A 16,354-nucleotide genomic window follows, 5' to 3' on the forward strand; every position below is an offset into this window, starting at 1 on the left:
CTCACGGGCTACAATTGTCGCTGCAACACGCGGCGCGCACGTGTTGCGGCGACAGGTCGCCCGTGAGTATGCGCCATCGCACGGGCGCGCACCCCGAACTGTCGCCCGTCGCTGATGTCGCCGGGCGATTGAAAGTTTCAATCGCCTGGCGACAGTCGCCGCCGCAACTCCGCTGCAACTGTCGCTAGTCCGCGTGAGTACGCGGACTAGCGACAGCAACCCACATTGAGGTAGACGGAGCTTCCGGCAGGGGGAGGAGGAACGTCGGCGACAGCTTCCGTCGCACCGCTGGTCCCTCTTCCGCGTGTGTACTCGGAGGGACCTGGCGAGGAGCTGTCGCCGGCCTGTCGCCCACACGCTCACGTGTGCTGGCGACAGGCCACTTTTGCTGCCCGTGAGTATGGGCCATAAGAGTTTACACCTAATGGCTCTTGGTGTTGTTGACCTTTGCCCTCTCTTTTTGAGGTAATTGGCGATAGAAGAATCATTTATTAGTAGAGCTAAACTTCTAGTAAAGAAACTTTTAATCTCTAAAGTAGTGGAAGCAGAATTTCTTAAATACAAAAAATCCTCCACACTTGAGCATCTCTGCAGTACTAATGCCAATTTAAAAAAAAAAAATCCACACTAATATCTTATTTTCTGTTTTGGCCCAACTGTCATGACGGCCTCTGGGCTTACTCCACCAATAGTCTTATGACAGCTAGGGCTCCTTCCCCATGTCTCTTTCCTGCTCTGGAGGGAAGGTCCTGCATGACTAAGCTGCGGATTAACAGGGAGGCCTGGCCTGGACTTCCACTCAAACTCCTGCAGGGCAATATGGGAAGGAGATGTGTGACAGGTCCAGAACAAGAAAGCCTGGCAACTACCGCATGACTGCTAAGCAAAGGTATTTGAGAAGAATCTTTTTTAGTATTATCACTTGAACAAATATCCTCATCCAATCTGATTGGGTTAGAAAAAGGACAATAAATGTCTTCTAGTTATTAATTATTTATAATACTGGCTGTCAATCATCCCCTCTGGGACTTGCATGAGCACAGCAATAATAAGAGACAAGACACAAGTCAGCGTTATGATTAAAGCCTTTCATAACCCCAGGAAGAAGAATCAGACAGGGAGTTGCCTTCACAAGAAAATGCAGATCAATCAAACCCGACCTCCACAGGGGGAATAGAGTCAAATCAATAAGGATATTTAGTGCGCTCTCGTTTTAAAAGACATCAGCTCTTTAAGTGTGGTAAACCACTTATCTGGCTCATCTCTGCACACAGCTACACTATGATCTCAGCTCAGCAAATAATGCACACAAATCCTTTCTGGAGCCCCAAACAACATCAAGGATCAGTGAGCAGGTCACACACTTATCTCCCTACTTCTTACCTTGCACAAAGTAAATGCTGTGCTCACTGTATGGTCTGACCATGGAAATAATAATATGATAATATGAGATATTAAATTCCAACTCCACGCACAAATATTACACCTGCATAGAAGCTCACTATGATCATTTGCTCAAATAAGATCTGAAGTTAAAATTACATGGTATGTACCAGAACTTAACACAGACTTCCACCTCTATAGACTGCGGTCTCCTCACAGAGTCTAGTCTGTGCCCTGTCTCTTCGCAGTATCAAGATACTGTGCCAAAAGCAGCAACAGCAGCCCCTCTCATAATGCCTGCTTTTAACACATTCATCTCAACTGCAACAGATCACCAAATTCGCAAAAAAAAAAAAAAAGGTGCAAAAGCCTCATTTCATATAAAAAAATGAAACAAAAACAGTTTGATGCTTGCTTACTAGGATGTCCGATGGTATTTCCATATCTTTGTCTGGAGTAAAGCCCCATACACAGGTATGAGTACTGTCACCTGCAGGGGTTGGGACCTGATCCTTCAGGGGGTGACAGTTTGGAAACCAAGGGCTGTGCAGGCATGTTACTAGCCTACGTGTCTATTGCTATGGAAAGGGGAGGAGACACGCGGCGCACAACAGAGCAGCTTCCAGTGGGTGGAGTCAGGAGCAGAACAATGCACTTAGGGGTTGGTCAGGCGTCGCTAAAGACATGCCAGATCTTTAGGTGACTGTAACAATTGTGGAACTTTCTCCGTGATCAGCGCACAACGCGTGCGCTGATACGGCGGAAATCCTCCACAAGCGTATAATTGCAGGAACCCAGCAAAAGGTGCTAAGCACCAGTAGAGGGAAATTCCTGTCGGCAGATGGCGCTGAGGAGTGCAGAGGAACCAATCCTCTGTACCTCCACAAATGCCAGACAGGAATTGTACGAAGCGAAGAACGCAATTGTTTCTCTTGCGAATGAGAAGGAGCAAAGGGACAGGTTGTATGTGTGTGCGCCAATCTAGTCGCCACCCACACACACAACAGCAGATACGAAACAGAAACGCAACCGCAAGAAAGGCGATTGCCAAAAGTGACACAAGGCAGATCAGAACAGAATACGAGGATAGCAAAGGGATAGCAAATCATACAATGAGGAGATACGGAAAACAACAAACGCTAACTGAACGCGAACACCGCACTCATTCGCAACAGTGCACGCGTTCATGCGCGGTCTCCACGTGATAAGCACAATAGAGACAAGCACGCCTAACTAACCATCGACAGACAAACATGTAACAGAGGACGCGAGCGCTTGCTTAACAGTTACCTCACCAAGCCTCCAGCAAGCGTTCGTAGCAGACAAGACAGACACACGAAAACAGGGACAAGCGAGAGATAGGATCCACAGCACTAGCGAAAGTGGCTAGAGCGATCCAGGAAGACAGAAGAGAAGGATCCACAGTACTAGCGCAGGATGCTAGTGCGATCCAGGAAGGCAGAACAGAAGGATCCACAGCACTAGCGCTAGGCGAGTGCGATCCAGGCAGACAGAGTAGCAGAACAGAAGGATCCACAGCACTAGCGCAGGATGCTAGTGCGATCCAGGAAGGCAGAACAGAAGGATCCACAGCACTAGCGGAAAGTGGCTAGCGCGATCCAAGGAGACAGAACAGAAGGATCCACAGCGCTAGCGCAAGATGCTAGTGCGATCCAAGTGAGACAGATCAGAAGAGATAGCTGGTAGCAACCGCTGCATTAGCTATACTCCAAGAACAGAGATCAGGACGATTTCCTGTCGACCACCGCTGGGACAGGACAATCGCAACAGAACAAACAAAACAGATACGCAATCCTAACTGCACTAGAGAAACCTGCCTAGCGCAGTTTCAGGAATTACTCTAAGCTGATCTTCAAACAAAGAGTAATTCCAAAGTGAGGCAGGCACACCATCCGTTTCTCGGGGTGCTTGGCGAGCTGGCATAGGCAGTGCCACACTCAAAGTCCAAACTCACAGATCTCACCAGCACACCACAGGTTAAAGCACACCTTTTATTGTGCCAGTATCCACAGAATCCAACAATTGTTTCGGGGCCACGCAGGGTTACCATATGCCTTGACAAAGGGGGACCCTGCGTGGCCCCGAAACAATTGTTGGATTCTGTGGATACTGGCACAATAAAAGGTGTGCTTTTACCTGTGGTGTGCTGGTGAGATCTGTGAGTTCAAACAAAGAGTAAGGCTGACACTCCTCCAGGAGTGTTTCACAGGAAGGAATCCTTATGACCAGCCAAGCATTGTGGGAAACACATAGTACTTATAGTACACGCCTCCAATGAATGTGGCCAGGTAATTTGCATGACAACGTATGCAAATTCCTCAGCAAGCACAAGCTGCAAAACTAACAGAAGCTCTCCTTTCCAGAGTCCTGCAGCATGCAAACCTAAACAATGGTCAAAAAGCTGCCTGCCTGCACAGGCAGCTGAGCAGATCATTACAGTTACATTGCGGGGCTCCTGTACATTTGCAAGATTCTCAGCAAAGGTGTTCCCGAATGGCTGCCTCGGCCAAGTTTATTCCAGAGTGTGTACCAAAGAGAGCTACATAAAATTTTGTTAGACAGGGAGTTAGATTATGTTATCATGGTCGATTGTTTGCTCTTCAAAAGTTATTAGTTTCAAAAGATGTAATATTCCCCAAAGTGTCTTCCTAGATTTTTGTCTGACTACCTCATTAGGAAACAATCTGATTTTATCACAGGCTTGATTGACAACTTCAGATGTAATAGAATAAATGTGATCCTGAAACAGACTGCAGAATGAACAGATTCTGCCCGGAAGAAACTGCTTATCATTGTTGATATGGGTTAAAAGTGTTATAATTGTCTAAGTTTCTGTTAAGATTATTGTACCCATTATAAGGTGAAAATCACTGACACATACCCAGAATAATAATATAATGCAATTAAATAATAAAATCTGAAATTTTTCTAACACTTTCACATTCTATGCAAATCTACTGATGGGTTTTACAATGAGTTCCATTTTGCCCCAGATGTAAAAAAAACAAACAAACAACCTAAAGCCAAATAAAGCAAGCAACCAGTCATACAGCAAAATAACAGCTGAAATGTAAAGCCTTACCATCTAAAATGAAATCATTATAAGATATTACACTTAAAATACTGGCAAGCATGTCTGTTGCATTTACTGCGTCCTGCCCATGAACCTCTATCTGTTCCTCTCTGCTGGATTAGCTCAGCAATCCTACAGTGGATCTTTGTACTATTCCATCTTACTTACAGTAACACTACCTGCTGTTCCTGATGGGACTCACCTGAATCCCATTAAGTTGTTGAAATTGGCTGGACTTCCTGCATCAGAAGTCCAGCCATCCTCTTCTTCTGGCCATGCCCTCTCCTGTACAGACCATGCTTCCTCCTACAACACGTTTAGATATCATGGCCCCAGTGCAGCTATCATTGCACTCACATAATAAATGCAGCCTCATGCCCCTAGCAAACAAGTGCAGCCTCAAGTCCCTCTTATAACATGTGCAACTATCATGGCACCATATAGTGCTGGTAGAAATGGCTCTAACATACTGTATTACTAACACTAGTTGAGACAAAGGTCGAAGTTAGAGATGGGGTTTGAGTTTGAACTAGGGTGAGGGTAAGGGCCCACTTAATCAGTTGGTACGCGTTGGTATGTTTTTTTCCATAGCAGTGCATTGTGAAAAAGATTTCAGTTAAAACGCATTAAGTGGGAACTGTGCCATAGGAAAACATGGGCATTACTTTGAAAATCAGTTTTCTTTAAGTTTTAACTGAGAACAACTCAAGTGTAAAAGGGCCCTAATTAGGGTTGGTGCTAGGGTTTGGATAGGTATTGGGATGAAGGTAAGTGCCCAATACCAACCCAAAACTAGCCCCAACCCTAACCCCAACCTTAGCCCTCACCTTAGTCCCAGCCCAATCCACATACCTAACCATTTCCTTCGCAATGCTATCTTAATGAATTAATTTTTAACAATACTTTTACCCCTTATTCAAATAAAACTGTTTATTTTATTATTATATATGTAATCCAAATATCTGTAAAGTATATTCTTAAAAAAAGGTTCTAGTTGACAAGGTGGTTTAGAATGAAGAATAATGTATATGTTTTGGCCAGAACCCAAAGTCTGGCCACTTCGGGTTCTGGCCAGCAAAAATGCGAACTGGCCGTGTTACATGTCAGAATTGGATGAATTCCGGCGGCTCCGGCACCTCCCCCTGCCACCCTCAACATGTCCGCCTGCCTCCACCCCGCGCCAGTGTCAATTACTCATCTTCCCACTGCGTCCCCGATATCCTCCACCAGTTATGAGAGCAGCAGTGGGGAGCGGAGCTTAGCAGTTGCTAAGCTGCGGTGAAGCAGGAGGGCAGCAGCGAGAGGCGGAGCCTATGGAGCAGCACAAAAATCCAGCTCCTCTTCTTGCTCCTCTTGATGGCTTTGGTTCCCCCCTTGCCCCCTCCTATAACCTCTGGCAGCCAGGTCCAATGTCCCCCACCGCCCATCTATTTCCCCGCTACGAATGGTAGTGGGGAAGTGGGAGAGGGGGAAGATACAGGGTGGGGTGGGATATTGCCAGCGATGAAAGGTGGGGATGGGGGAGGAGCTGGAACCCCGGACTCTAACTACTACCGACTGGTGAGAGGAGGGAGGCAGGGGGAGGAGCCGGAGCCACTGGAATTCAATAATTTCTGACATTGGCCACTGTAACATGGCCACTTTGCATTTTGGCCGGCCAGAACCCGAAGTGGCCAGACTTCTGGTTCTGGCCATAACATATACAAGCTTTTAATGTACGGTTATTATATTTTTGTATTATCATGCACAATCTCTTATTGACCTGAGGAAGCAGTGTTAACCTGTGAAATGCATTGTCTTTTCATTGCGCAATAAAAACCTTTAGATTAGTTGTTACATGACTGGCTCTTTCATCAGGAGAGGCAAGCCAACCTCTTCCTCTCCTTTTTAATGTATTTTATTTTTTTGCCGCCTCCACCCACCATCTACTGTCTACACCTACGTCGGTAGGTTGTCATTTTAGCTTTCAACCCCTGTTTGAGAGTCAATGTAGGCAAATATCTGGCTTTTGTTGGCTCAAACCTGAGAAGTTCCCAGGTATGGATACCCCTCAAATTCAAAGAGCAGCAAATTAGCCAGAAAACTATTAAAATAAAGATGGCAGCCTACATGTTCTTCTCACTACAGGTTTCCTTTAAATCATCGCATTGTGGGATTCTTGTGATCTCTATGTAGGGTAGCTTTAGCTGAAGTCTGGTTGGTTGCTGTGGATACTGCTGCGTGCACATCTTCACCACTGCTGCTGTCAGGGCTGCTTTATTGTTCTATCACTTTAGCTTCTTTGCTTTGCATTTCATGAAACAAGCTTTTCTGACGCACTCTCACCTTGATTAATGCAAACCCCATTCAGAGCATAAGAGGTCCTGTCTAGCTCTCCGGTCACATGCTTGTCTGCATTGCAAATCTCTGCTGAACTTCTCAGCATACTGAACACTTCCATTTGGAAATCTTCATGTTACTAAAGATCACATCTCTCTTCAGGTTTTGGCTTGTCAACACATCTGCATTACCTCTGCTTCCCAGTCTACAGACCACATATTAAGAGCATAAATTAAAACAGCAATTGAAGGGTAGACGGGTCTTGGTGATGAAAAATAAAATGAAAGGCTATGTTGTTCCATGTGTTTGGCTAATTCAGGGCCTTCCCCGCCAGCAGCCAAAAATAGATTTCTATAAAACAAGTGCCTAAGGTGGATGATTAGTGGTTAAAAAGCTTAAGTGTCACAAGCGAATGTAGCTGTGGAGAAGTTACAGAGGAATAGGAATCCTTCAAATCATTTTAGCCGTGACCAGCTGATCGCTCATACGTAGTTGTGATCTGACCTTAGAAACTCAGGATGCTAAAATGTCTTCTCTGTTAAAACTTTATACCCAGAGAGCCCATCGTTAACCTATGTAGCGGGAGACACTTATTATTATTATTATTTAGTATTTATATAGCGCCGACATCTTCCGCAGCGCTGTACAGAGTATATTGTCTTATCACTAAGTGTACCTCAGAGGAGCTCATAATATAATCCCTACCATAATCATATGTCTATGTATGTATCGTGTAGTTTATGTTTCATGGTCTAGGGCCAATTTAGAGGGTAGCCAATTAACTGATGTGTATGTTTTTGGGATGTGGGAGGAAACTGGAGTGCCCGGGAAAACCCACACAGACACGGGGAGAACATACAAACTCCATGCAGATAGTGCCCTGGTTGGGTTTCGAACCAGGGACCCAGTACTGCAAGGTGAGAACGCTAACCACTATGTTCCTGTGCAGTTCCCCATTGAATTAATGCGCCTAGCTGTGTCTTCAGTATTCCTTGGCAGGCTTTGGAAGTGCAGAACCGTAGTTTGATGCACTGTATGGATGCGCTCATCTTCAGAAATACTCAGGGACACGAGTACTTCTGAAGACTGCACGAGAAGTCCTGAAGAAGTATTTGACCTAGCAGGTCAAATAACTTTAATGGGGAACGCCCTGGAACAATAGGATGGAGAGAGGACTGGGAAGGCACTATATTATCCAGATCCTTCCCTCTACATAGATAAGTATCTTACCTGAGGTAAGTTTCCTCGCTTCAGCTTCACTGTAAAGCTGAGTTGGGTGCTGGTACTCTTTGCCTCTTCCCCGCTCATCATCGCCCTCTTCTCTCCACAGAACTGAACAGACTGAGCTACACATTGCTCGCTCTGTATCCTGACACCTGAAGTGAATAGTCACTGACCCACCCCTCCCCATACGCTATTGTTTCATTTGTAGTACCATTATGCTATTTTATAATATATATTGTTTTATCAATCAAACCACACTGGACCTTTCTATCATAATTAGTTTTCCTTCATGTTAACACTTGCAAATAAATATTAGTGTAAAGCAACTGAATACAATTTAGAGATACACTTTTTACAGTAGAAAAAAGGGACTGTTAGGAACTATGAAATAAGTTCAAAGTTTGCAGTCAGTCAGTGTGTGCATTGGTCCAAGTGGTGAAAATGAGCAACAAAGACGTTCTCATAACAACTGCCAAAGCAGTGGGGTTAAAGCAGCGAAGAGCAATTACAACTTACTGTACGTTTTGGAAATTTGTAGGCTGAAATGGAACAATCATTTTTAATACCATTCGCTATAGGGAGGAGGATGCTCTAGCACAGTGATGGCTAACCTTGACACTCCAGCTGTGACAAAACTACAAATCCCATCATGTCTCTGCCTCCTCGAGTTATGATTAGAGCTGTCAGAGTATTGCAATGCCTCATGGGACTTGTAGTTCCACCACAGCTGGAGTGCCAAGGTTAGCCATCGCTGCTCTAGCACCTACACAATCACTGACTGACTAACCTCTCAGCATATGCTGTAAAGGAGACACCTTAAGGCCTCTTGCACACTGCAAACAATTCAGATTCAGATTCCGCTTTTTAATCTGTTTTTACTTCCGATTCAGATTCAGATTTGCAGTTTGCTCCTTGCACACTGCAAATCTGAATCTGAATCGGAGGTAAAAACTGATTAAAAAGCGGAATCTGAATCTGAATTGCTTGCAGTGTGCAAGAGGCCTAATAGAATAAAAAAAACTGAACTGTTTAAAAAAAAAGGTTTGTGTTGGCTTACATCTTGTATAGATACCATCAACTAAGCTTGGATAAATAGTTTATTGGCACCCAAAAAATGGACAATGAGTTTCATAGGTTGTAACCTGCTTCTTTGGGTCAATCACAGAAAAAAAGTGCCATTTTAATGGAAATAGTCAAGTGCGAAGCAGATCAAGTTTGATTAAACCGGAGTTTGCGTATAGATTTCCTTTTTAACCGGAATCCTCTGTACAAAGCAAGCAAGCACATCTCCTTCTGTTTCCAAACGGTCATGTACTGTAGTTTTTATTGCAGTTACGTAGGAGACTACAAGTTCATTTCTGCTTTCTTCAACTGCCACAATCGACTGACGCTACCGCCAATCCTTAAGTTCTGATTTACTTTGCAGATCAATTTTTCTAACCTCTGCACTGTTACAGACCTCACGGTTGTCTGATGTCTCTGGCTTTATGCAGTATAATGTGTTTTATGATGATACGCCTTCCATGCTCTGCCAAGAGAGAAACGTCTTTATAACAATTCAGTGAGTCTTTGGACACCTGACAATGGAAGATATTTTAATTTCCTTTCTGAAGCGTCATATTACACACGCACTGTCCATAAATAGACTTGCTGTGGGTTGTGATGGCACGTACATAGACATTAGCCAACGCTTGTTACACATACAATTGTAGCCTGCAGAAAAGAGATAAATTGTGAATCAATTTAAGCTGCATGCTATAATTAAGCATTTTTATACATATAATAAGTTCTAATTTTACTATGGGGACATTACACTAAAGCATCACTGAGCAGAAGTAAAAAAGACTATTACAATATATTATCATGCCTTTATTTTACTAGTAGGGGTGGTGGGAAGACTTTGCATGTGCACAAGGTCATAGCAGTAGCCATGGCAGACCATGGAAGTGCAAAGGGAACGCAACAGCATGGGGCCCAACAACATGGAGACCCAGCACATTTAGGGTATGCAACAATTTGAAGCAAATATAAATTCAACTTTCCTCTGTATGATCCTACCTCTTGCATGATCTTTGTACCTGAAAAACTAGAGCTGTGGAGCAATTTTTGAGAACCTGGAGTCGGTGGTTTCATAAACTAAGGAGACAGGAGTTGGATGATTTTTGTACCCACTCCATAATCCTGCAAGGGCTGTAGAGTCGGAGTCGAGGAGTAGGAGCAATTTTGGGTACATGGAATTGGAGTCGGTAGTTTCATAAACTGAGGAGTCGGAGTTGGATAATTTTTGTACCGACTCCACAGCCATGTAAATAAAATTATTACAAAAGTGCACAGTGTCATCTCGTGTCACCTTGCTGACCTGCAGAAACTGCTGTCTCTTTTTACTGAGGGCTGCCATGTTGCTTTTTGGAAATTGTGGAAATCATTTTACCTGCATCAGTAAAAGTTCCTGTGTGCCATCTGATTGAGTTGCTTGGAACAGCTATCCTGGCAGAGGTTTGTTTACATAAGAAAGTCAGAACTTGGTCAAATGCTCAGTGTTGACCACTTCACGGAGACTCACTGAAAGGCAGAACAGTAAGGCTTTTCACATGCATTTGCAATGGGGGCATTTGGCCACATTTGGGAAAGTACTGAAAGGTTGGTAGTGAGGTGTATTCTCTGCCCCTCCCCGAGTATATGTATTCAGATGACCCCCGCACTGTAGGTAGCCAGAAGTGCTGCCAGTGTAGATAGCTGAGTCCCCCATCATGAGAAGCACAGCAGAGCATAAGTAACTCACCATCTGGGGCTGGGAAAGCTACCCGATCCGTCTTCTTCTTCTGGCTTCCAATAGCTTCAGGATATCAGTCATCACGTAAACCACGGGTTGCTGCAGTCACTACTGACATCCTGCAGCTATCGGAGTCCAGAAGCCCGAAAAAGAAGACTGATCAGGTGTCTCTCCTGGCCCTGGATAGTGAGTTACTTATGTTTCACTGCGCTGTTCATGATGGGGGGCTCTGGCTACCCACATTGGGGGCACCTCTGGCCACTTCTGGACTTCAATAGCGGCAGGACATCAGTCATCCTGTAAATCGCGGTTGCGACAGTCACGTGATGATTGACCTCCTGCAGCTATGGAAACCAGGATGCTGAAGAAGAAGCCAGATCACTTGTGTCCTTCCCGACCCCGGATGGTGAGATACTTGTTCCGCTTTGCTCTCTCTGCAGTGCCTCTCCCTCTTTCCCACTTTTTTCTCTCTTTGGCAATGTGCCCCGGACAGCAACTCGCCTCAATCGCCCATAGAATCAGGCCTGGAAATAGGCATGTAGAGGAGCATAATATGTAATTGTGATTTATACTATAAAGGTACAGAAACTTTAAGATATTAAACACACATCAGGAGTCAAGGTTGAATAATACAACTCACTTCTGTGTGCTTTTTGGATTGCTGACCCTCTCAACATATAATGAGGATCAAGCATAGCAAACTTCCACTTCAAATCCATGTCTGTTATTTGTACTTGTGACCTTGTTGCCACAGTCATAGGTCATGACCACAGCTAAGGGTGTAGATGAAAACAGACAAGCAACCTTTGCAAGCCTCTAATGGAAAATGAGATCAAGCACAACTACAGTTTCTGAGCCAGTAAGCTTGTGTCACATGGCATCTTGACTACTGTACAAAAAGAGAGAGAGAGAACGGTTATCTCATAATGGGGTATATTCACTAAACTGCGTTAAAGAGACTCCGTAACAAAAATTGCATCCTGTTTTTTATGATCCTACAAGTTCCAAAAGCTATTCTAATGTGTTCTGGCTTACTGCAACACTTTGTACTATCACAGTCTCTGTAATAAATCAATGTATCTTTCCCTTGTCAGACTTGTCAGCCTGTGTCTGGAAGGCTGCCAAGTTCTTCAGTGTTGTGGTTCTGCTATGCACTCCCCCCTCAGGGGGGAAAGAAACACACAAATGATCTCTTGAGATTCAAAAGGAAGGCTGTATACAGCCTGCTTGTGTATGGATGTATTTTCTATGTGTGGACATACTGTACATCAACCTACTTCCTGTTTTGGTGGCCATTTTGTTTGTTTATAAACAAACTTTTTAAAGCTGTTTTTAACCACTTTTAATGCGGCGGGGAGCGGCGAAATTGTGACAGAGGGGAATAGGAGATGTCCCCTAACGCACTGGTATGTTTACTTTTGTGCGATTTTAACAATACAGATTCTCTTTAAGCAGAATAACATGTTAGGTCTTCCGCACAATAAGTAGAGCATAATGCATTGCATTCTGCTCTACTCATTGTGCAGTAAGACTTTAATACCTACTGTACACATGAAAGGGGGCACAAGACATTTGGCCTTCGGAGTGGGGGGCAAAAAAGTATAAATCCAGGTCTGCCGGGGGCTCTATGATTCCTAAGCAAATTGACAGGCTGCAGCTTTCCCTATGCTGTGCAGGGCAGGGATAGGAAGCAATACAGTTATTGTTAACGTTCCAAGTCTTAGATAAGTTCTTTGGAAAGAACTCCTACCTTGCTGTTGCCAGATTCATGGGCAGATTATTAAAAAAAACTAGTCATTGGTCTTATGGGATTCAAATCTGAGGGGGCAGCAAGGAAAAAGCCAAGCACTGAGTTCTGTATAATTTCCTCTGGACGTGGGAGATGGAGAGAACAGACCCTGGTTAGCACATGGAACAGAACACAGCCCAGCATGTGAACATATGCCATAGTACTGGGCCATTCACATTTTATACAGCAAGGAAATACACTTCTATAAAGACATCATCAATTCCGCAAGTCTAACTTCAGCCACAGATCTAAACATACCATCTGACATCTGAGGAAGTCAAGTGCCCGGATCTTACCTTTTTGTGTTAAATGAGGCTTCTCCAGCTAAAATTTTCTTTTTAAAGTTTAGTCAAGCCAGCTAAAGCAGCCTAGCTAAAGGAATTCAATTGCACCAGAACTGATGTGTGATATGGGGGTATAGCAAAAAAGTTTATCGGGTCTACGCAATTTACGCAAATAACTAGCAACACTTACATTAGCATAATATGTAAATAAGGCAGTCGAACAGCAAGTCAAATTTAGCCCAGCTCTCCTGAAGACTAAAATGAAGCCAAAACACTTTTATCTGGCTTCAGAAATCCCACATAACTAGTGAGAGTTCTCAGGCTCAGAGCTAATTAGTTCCTTTTTGTTGGGAGCTGAATGAACCAGGTTTCTGTCACATTGATATGTCTGTTGTGCACATTTCACAGTTAAAATGTAAACTCCTACAATGAAAATAATATGGTATACAGAACATTTCTATATACTATTACTACTACATATACAATTATCTCCAGTTTACTTTCAGTTGAGATTAACTGTAATAAAGCTCTGAAGTTGCAAAAGTGTCTTTGGCTCAGCATCATCAGTCTTTTTGGGGGTATTAATTGATATTTAGCGGCATTAGTGTTTAAAAATGGCACATGGCTTTATCCAGAAAATGTATGCGTAAAAACCGTCAAATATCTTTTTATAATGAGTACGCATGAAAACAGGCAGGGGGTTAGTGTTAGGCAGCCGGGGAGCGTAGTCTGGGCTTAGGCAGAGGTAGAGGGAGGGTTTAGTGTGAGAGAGGCAGGAGGCTTTGAGGCAGTGGTGAGAGCAGGTGACACAGGCAGAGGGGTTTGTATACATTACCTGCTCCCTGATGATCGTGACTTTTCTCCACTTCCTCATTAGTTTGAATGAGTCCGGCAGCCAGCCAATCACCATGCGGTTTCAGTCCCCGCATGGTGATTGGCTGGCTGCGGGTCTCTTGCAAACTACACAGGAAGTGGAGAGAAGACGGGCTCGCCGGGACCAGGTAATGTATGTGAGATGCCTATCACATTCTATTACTAAAGTTATTTAACGTTTCAGGACATTTCTGAAGCATTAAATATTTTATTAGAAAGATGCCATTATAATCATCACCCGCACCATTTTTCACAGGCGCCATTTTTGACTGTACCCGTCTATTTAGGTGGCAAGGTTAAGGATTACATCCCGGATGTCAATCTAAAATACAAAGTAGGCCAAAATTGAACACTGGCACAAAGTTGTGGGCCAACCTCAATGTCTATTTGCCACCTTATAAAGTTTCCTGGTGTGTAATGGCCCTTCTCCATCCCCTATACAGTTCACTGGTGTCTAGGAATCCTCCTTCCCCTATACAGTTCACTGTTGTCTAGTGGTCCTCCTTCCCTTGTACAGTTCCCTGGTGTTTAGTGGTCATCACTCCTTCCCTATACAGTTCCCTGTTGTCTAGTTGCCTCTTCCCTCCCTTATACAGCTCCCTGGTTTCTGGAGGCCTCCTCCCTCCCCTATATAGTTCCCTGGTGTTTAGTGGCCTCCTCCCTCCCCTATACGGCTATTTGGTGTCTAGTGCCCCCCTCACTCCCCTATACACTTCCTTCGTGTCTAGTGCCCCCCATAGTTTCCTGGAGTCTAATACCACACAAGGATGCACTCCACAGGCTTGAACATATGTGCACTTCACTGCAATATCAATACACTACATGTTACAGCCTCCTCCCTCCCCTATATAGTTCCTTATAGTTCCCTGGTGCCTAGTGGCCTCCTCCCTCCCCTATACAGTTATTTGGCGTCTAGTGCCCCCCCCCCCCCATACAGTTCCCTGGTGTCTAGTGCTTTAACCCTCCCCCTTATGGCTTCCCTGGTGATCTAGGGCTTCAACCCAATAAAGCCTCCCTGGTGGTCTAGAGTGGGCCAAACATAATGTTAAGTAAGCTTTGAGAGGAAGCATTGTAAGCAGCATAGCTAGATTACATAGTCCGGTAGCAGCAGGAGAGAATAGATGAGAGGAGCATGCCAAAGCTGCTACCATATCTCTATAGGGGGGTAAAATCATTGAAAAAACGGCAGTTTATTTTGTTCTCCCCCACAAGAGAATGAGCTAAGCGGCATCTCCGTCAGTAACTATTTAGGCAACAGGATGCCCAGTGGTTAGGGGACTATTAGAATGGTTATTTTCTTTATTATTATTATTATTTTATTCCACACTTATACCTAATTCACTCCTTATCTTAAAAATAGGATGATTCCCTATAGTGCCCCTTTATTGCTCGGCTTGTGTTTGGATCTCTGGCAATAATGAGATTCTTCATTGTACACTGTAAACATGACCTTCGTCAAGCCGAGGTCTACTAGCCTAGGGATGCCTGTATAGAATAACTGTACAATGAATTGTCGGTGGTGTAACATATTTTAACATTCTGCTGGGACGTAAGTAACATTTATGATTTTTATAGCATTTTGCACCCCAAGGGTCCATCTACATTACAATTCCAACCCAAGCTATAATCTGACACGAGAATAATGGCTAGCCTTGGGAAGAATTAATGTAGCAGCAAAACCACTGATGGAACAAGCTCAACTCTGCAACAACATGTGAATTTATCTCCTGATGCTCTGCGCCTTGCTTCTGCTCAAGAGGCAGCTTGGAATGACTCAGAAGATGTACTGAAACAAGACAACAACCTGGCACCGCATTGTGATCGTGTACAAAAGATATGCTGTGCCTGAATCAGTGCACAGGGCTGAACGGCTCTCTGTCACTGTTTCCTGATGGCTTATTCAGCCCTGGAAGTCACCATTGTGGCTTTATCCTCTGCCAGCCATCAGTACAAAGGAAGGAGAGGCTTCACTGCTTAAATGAACTGGTGAAATATCCATCACGCTGACAGACCAGCAATAAACACCGGTTCAAGCCCCCTTCCTGCTGACCTTGGCCGACTCATCAAAAATATGTTTACTTCATTCATTTATATTGTGCTGACATTCTCCACAGAACCTTACAAAAAACACTGAACCGCTTTCACAGTCCATGCATCAGTGCACTACTTCTTTATATCCTAACACAGAAACACAGATAATTCCCACATTCTTTGCAAGTCCTTGAAAGCTGTTCATGTGGCTTTTAAATCGTACCTGAACTTAAATTTGTAAATGGCATCTGGCATCCCCCTCCACTGCACAACCCTGGCACCGGGAAGCACTATCTTCTCAGATGCACACGCATACCCCACCACCTCCCTTTCACATACCACCAAATGCCCTAACTTTGTTGTGCAAGTCTCATAACTTTAGAGCAGTGGTCCTAAAACTACGGCCCACGGGCCGAATGCGGCCCTCTGAGGCTTTTTCACTGGCCCCCCAAACACAAAATGTATAACTTATCGATGGGGCCTACTGCTCCTTTAAATGTCAGCGCTCCGCATATAGAATAGCAGTGCTGGCACCACCCATCCACATACTGTAGAAGTCAGTGATCAGTTATTCGCTGGCTTTC

At 44.2% G+C, this 16,354-nt stretch overlaps 1 protein-coding gene and 1 long non-coding RNA gene across 5 annotated transcripts in view; both read right to left on the reverse strand.

The window, feature by feature from the left end:
• The window catches only part of PRICKLE2 (prickle planar cell polarity protein 2), a 500,639-nt gene that overhangs the window by 234,281 nt on the left and 250,004 nt on the right, over positions 1-16,354 (reverse strand). The gene's annotated exons all lie outside the window — the stretch shown is intronic.
• LOC137532838 (uncharacterized) overlaps positions 9,599-16,354 on the reverse strand; it is a 165,509-nt gene continuing 158,753 nt past the window's right edge. For both annotated transcript variants that reach the window (XR_011024018.1, XR_011024017.1), the window contains one exon: positions 9,599-9,733. This is a non-coding gene — a long non-coding RNA (uncharacterized lncRNA). The remainder of the gene's footprint in view (positions 9,734-16,354) is intronic.

Source organism: Hyperolius riggenbachi, chromosome 9 (genome assembly GCF_040937935.1).
Source record: "Hyperolius riggenbachi isolate aHypRig1 chromosome 9, aHypRig1.pri, whole genome shotgun sequence".
In the NCBI taxonomy this organism is placed as follows: domain Eukaryota; kingdom Metazoa; phylum Chordata; class Amphibia; order Anura; family Hyperoliidae; genus Hyperolius; species Hyperolius riggenbachi.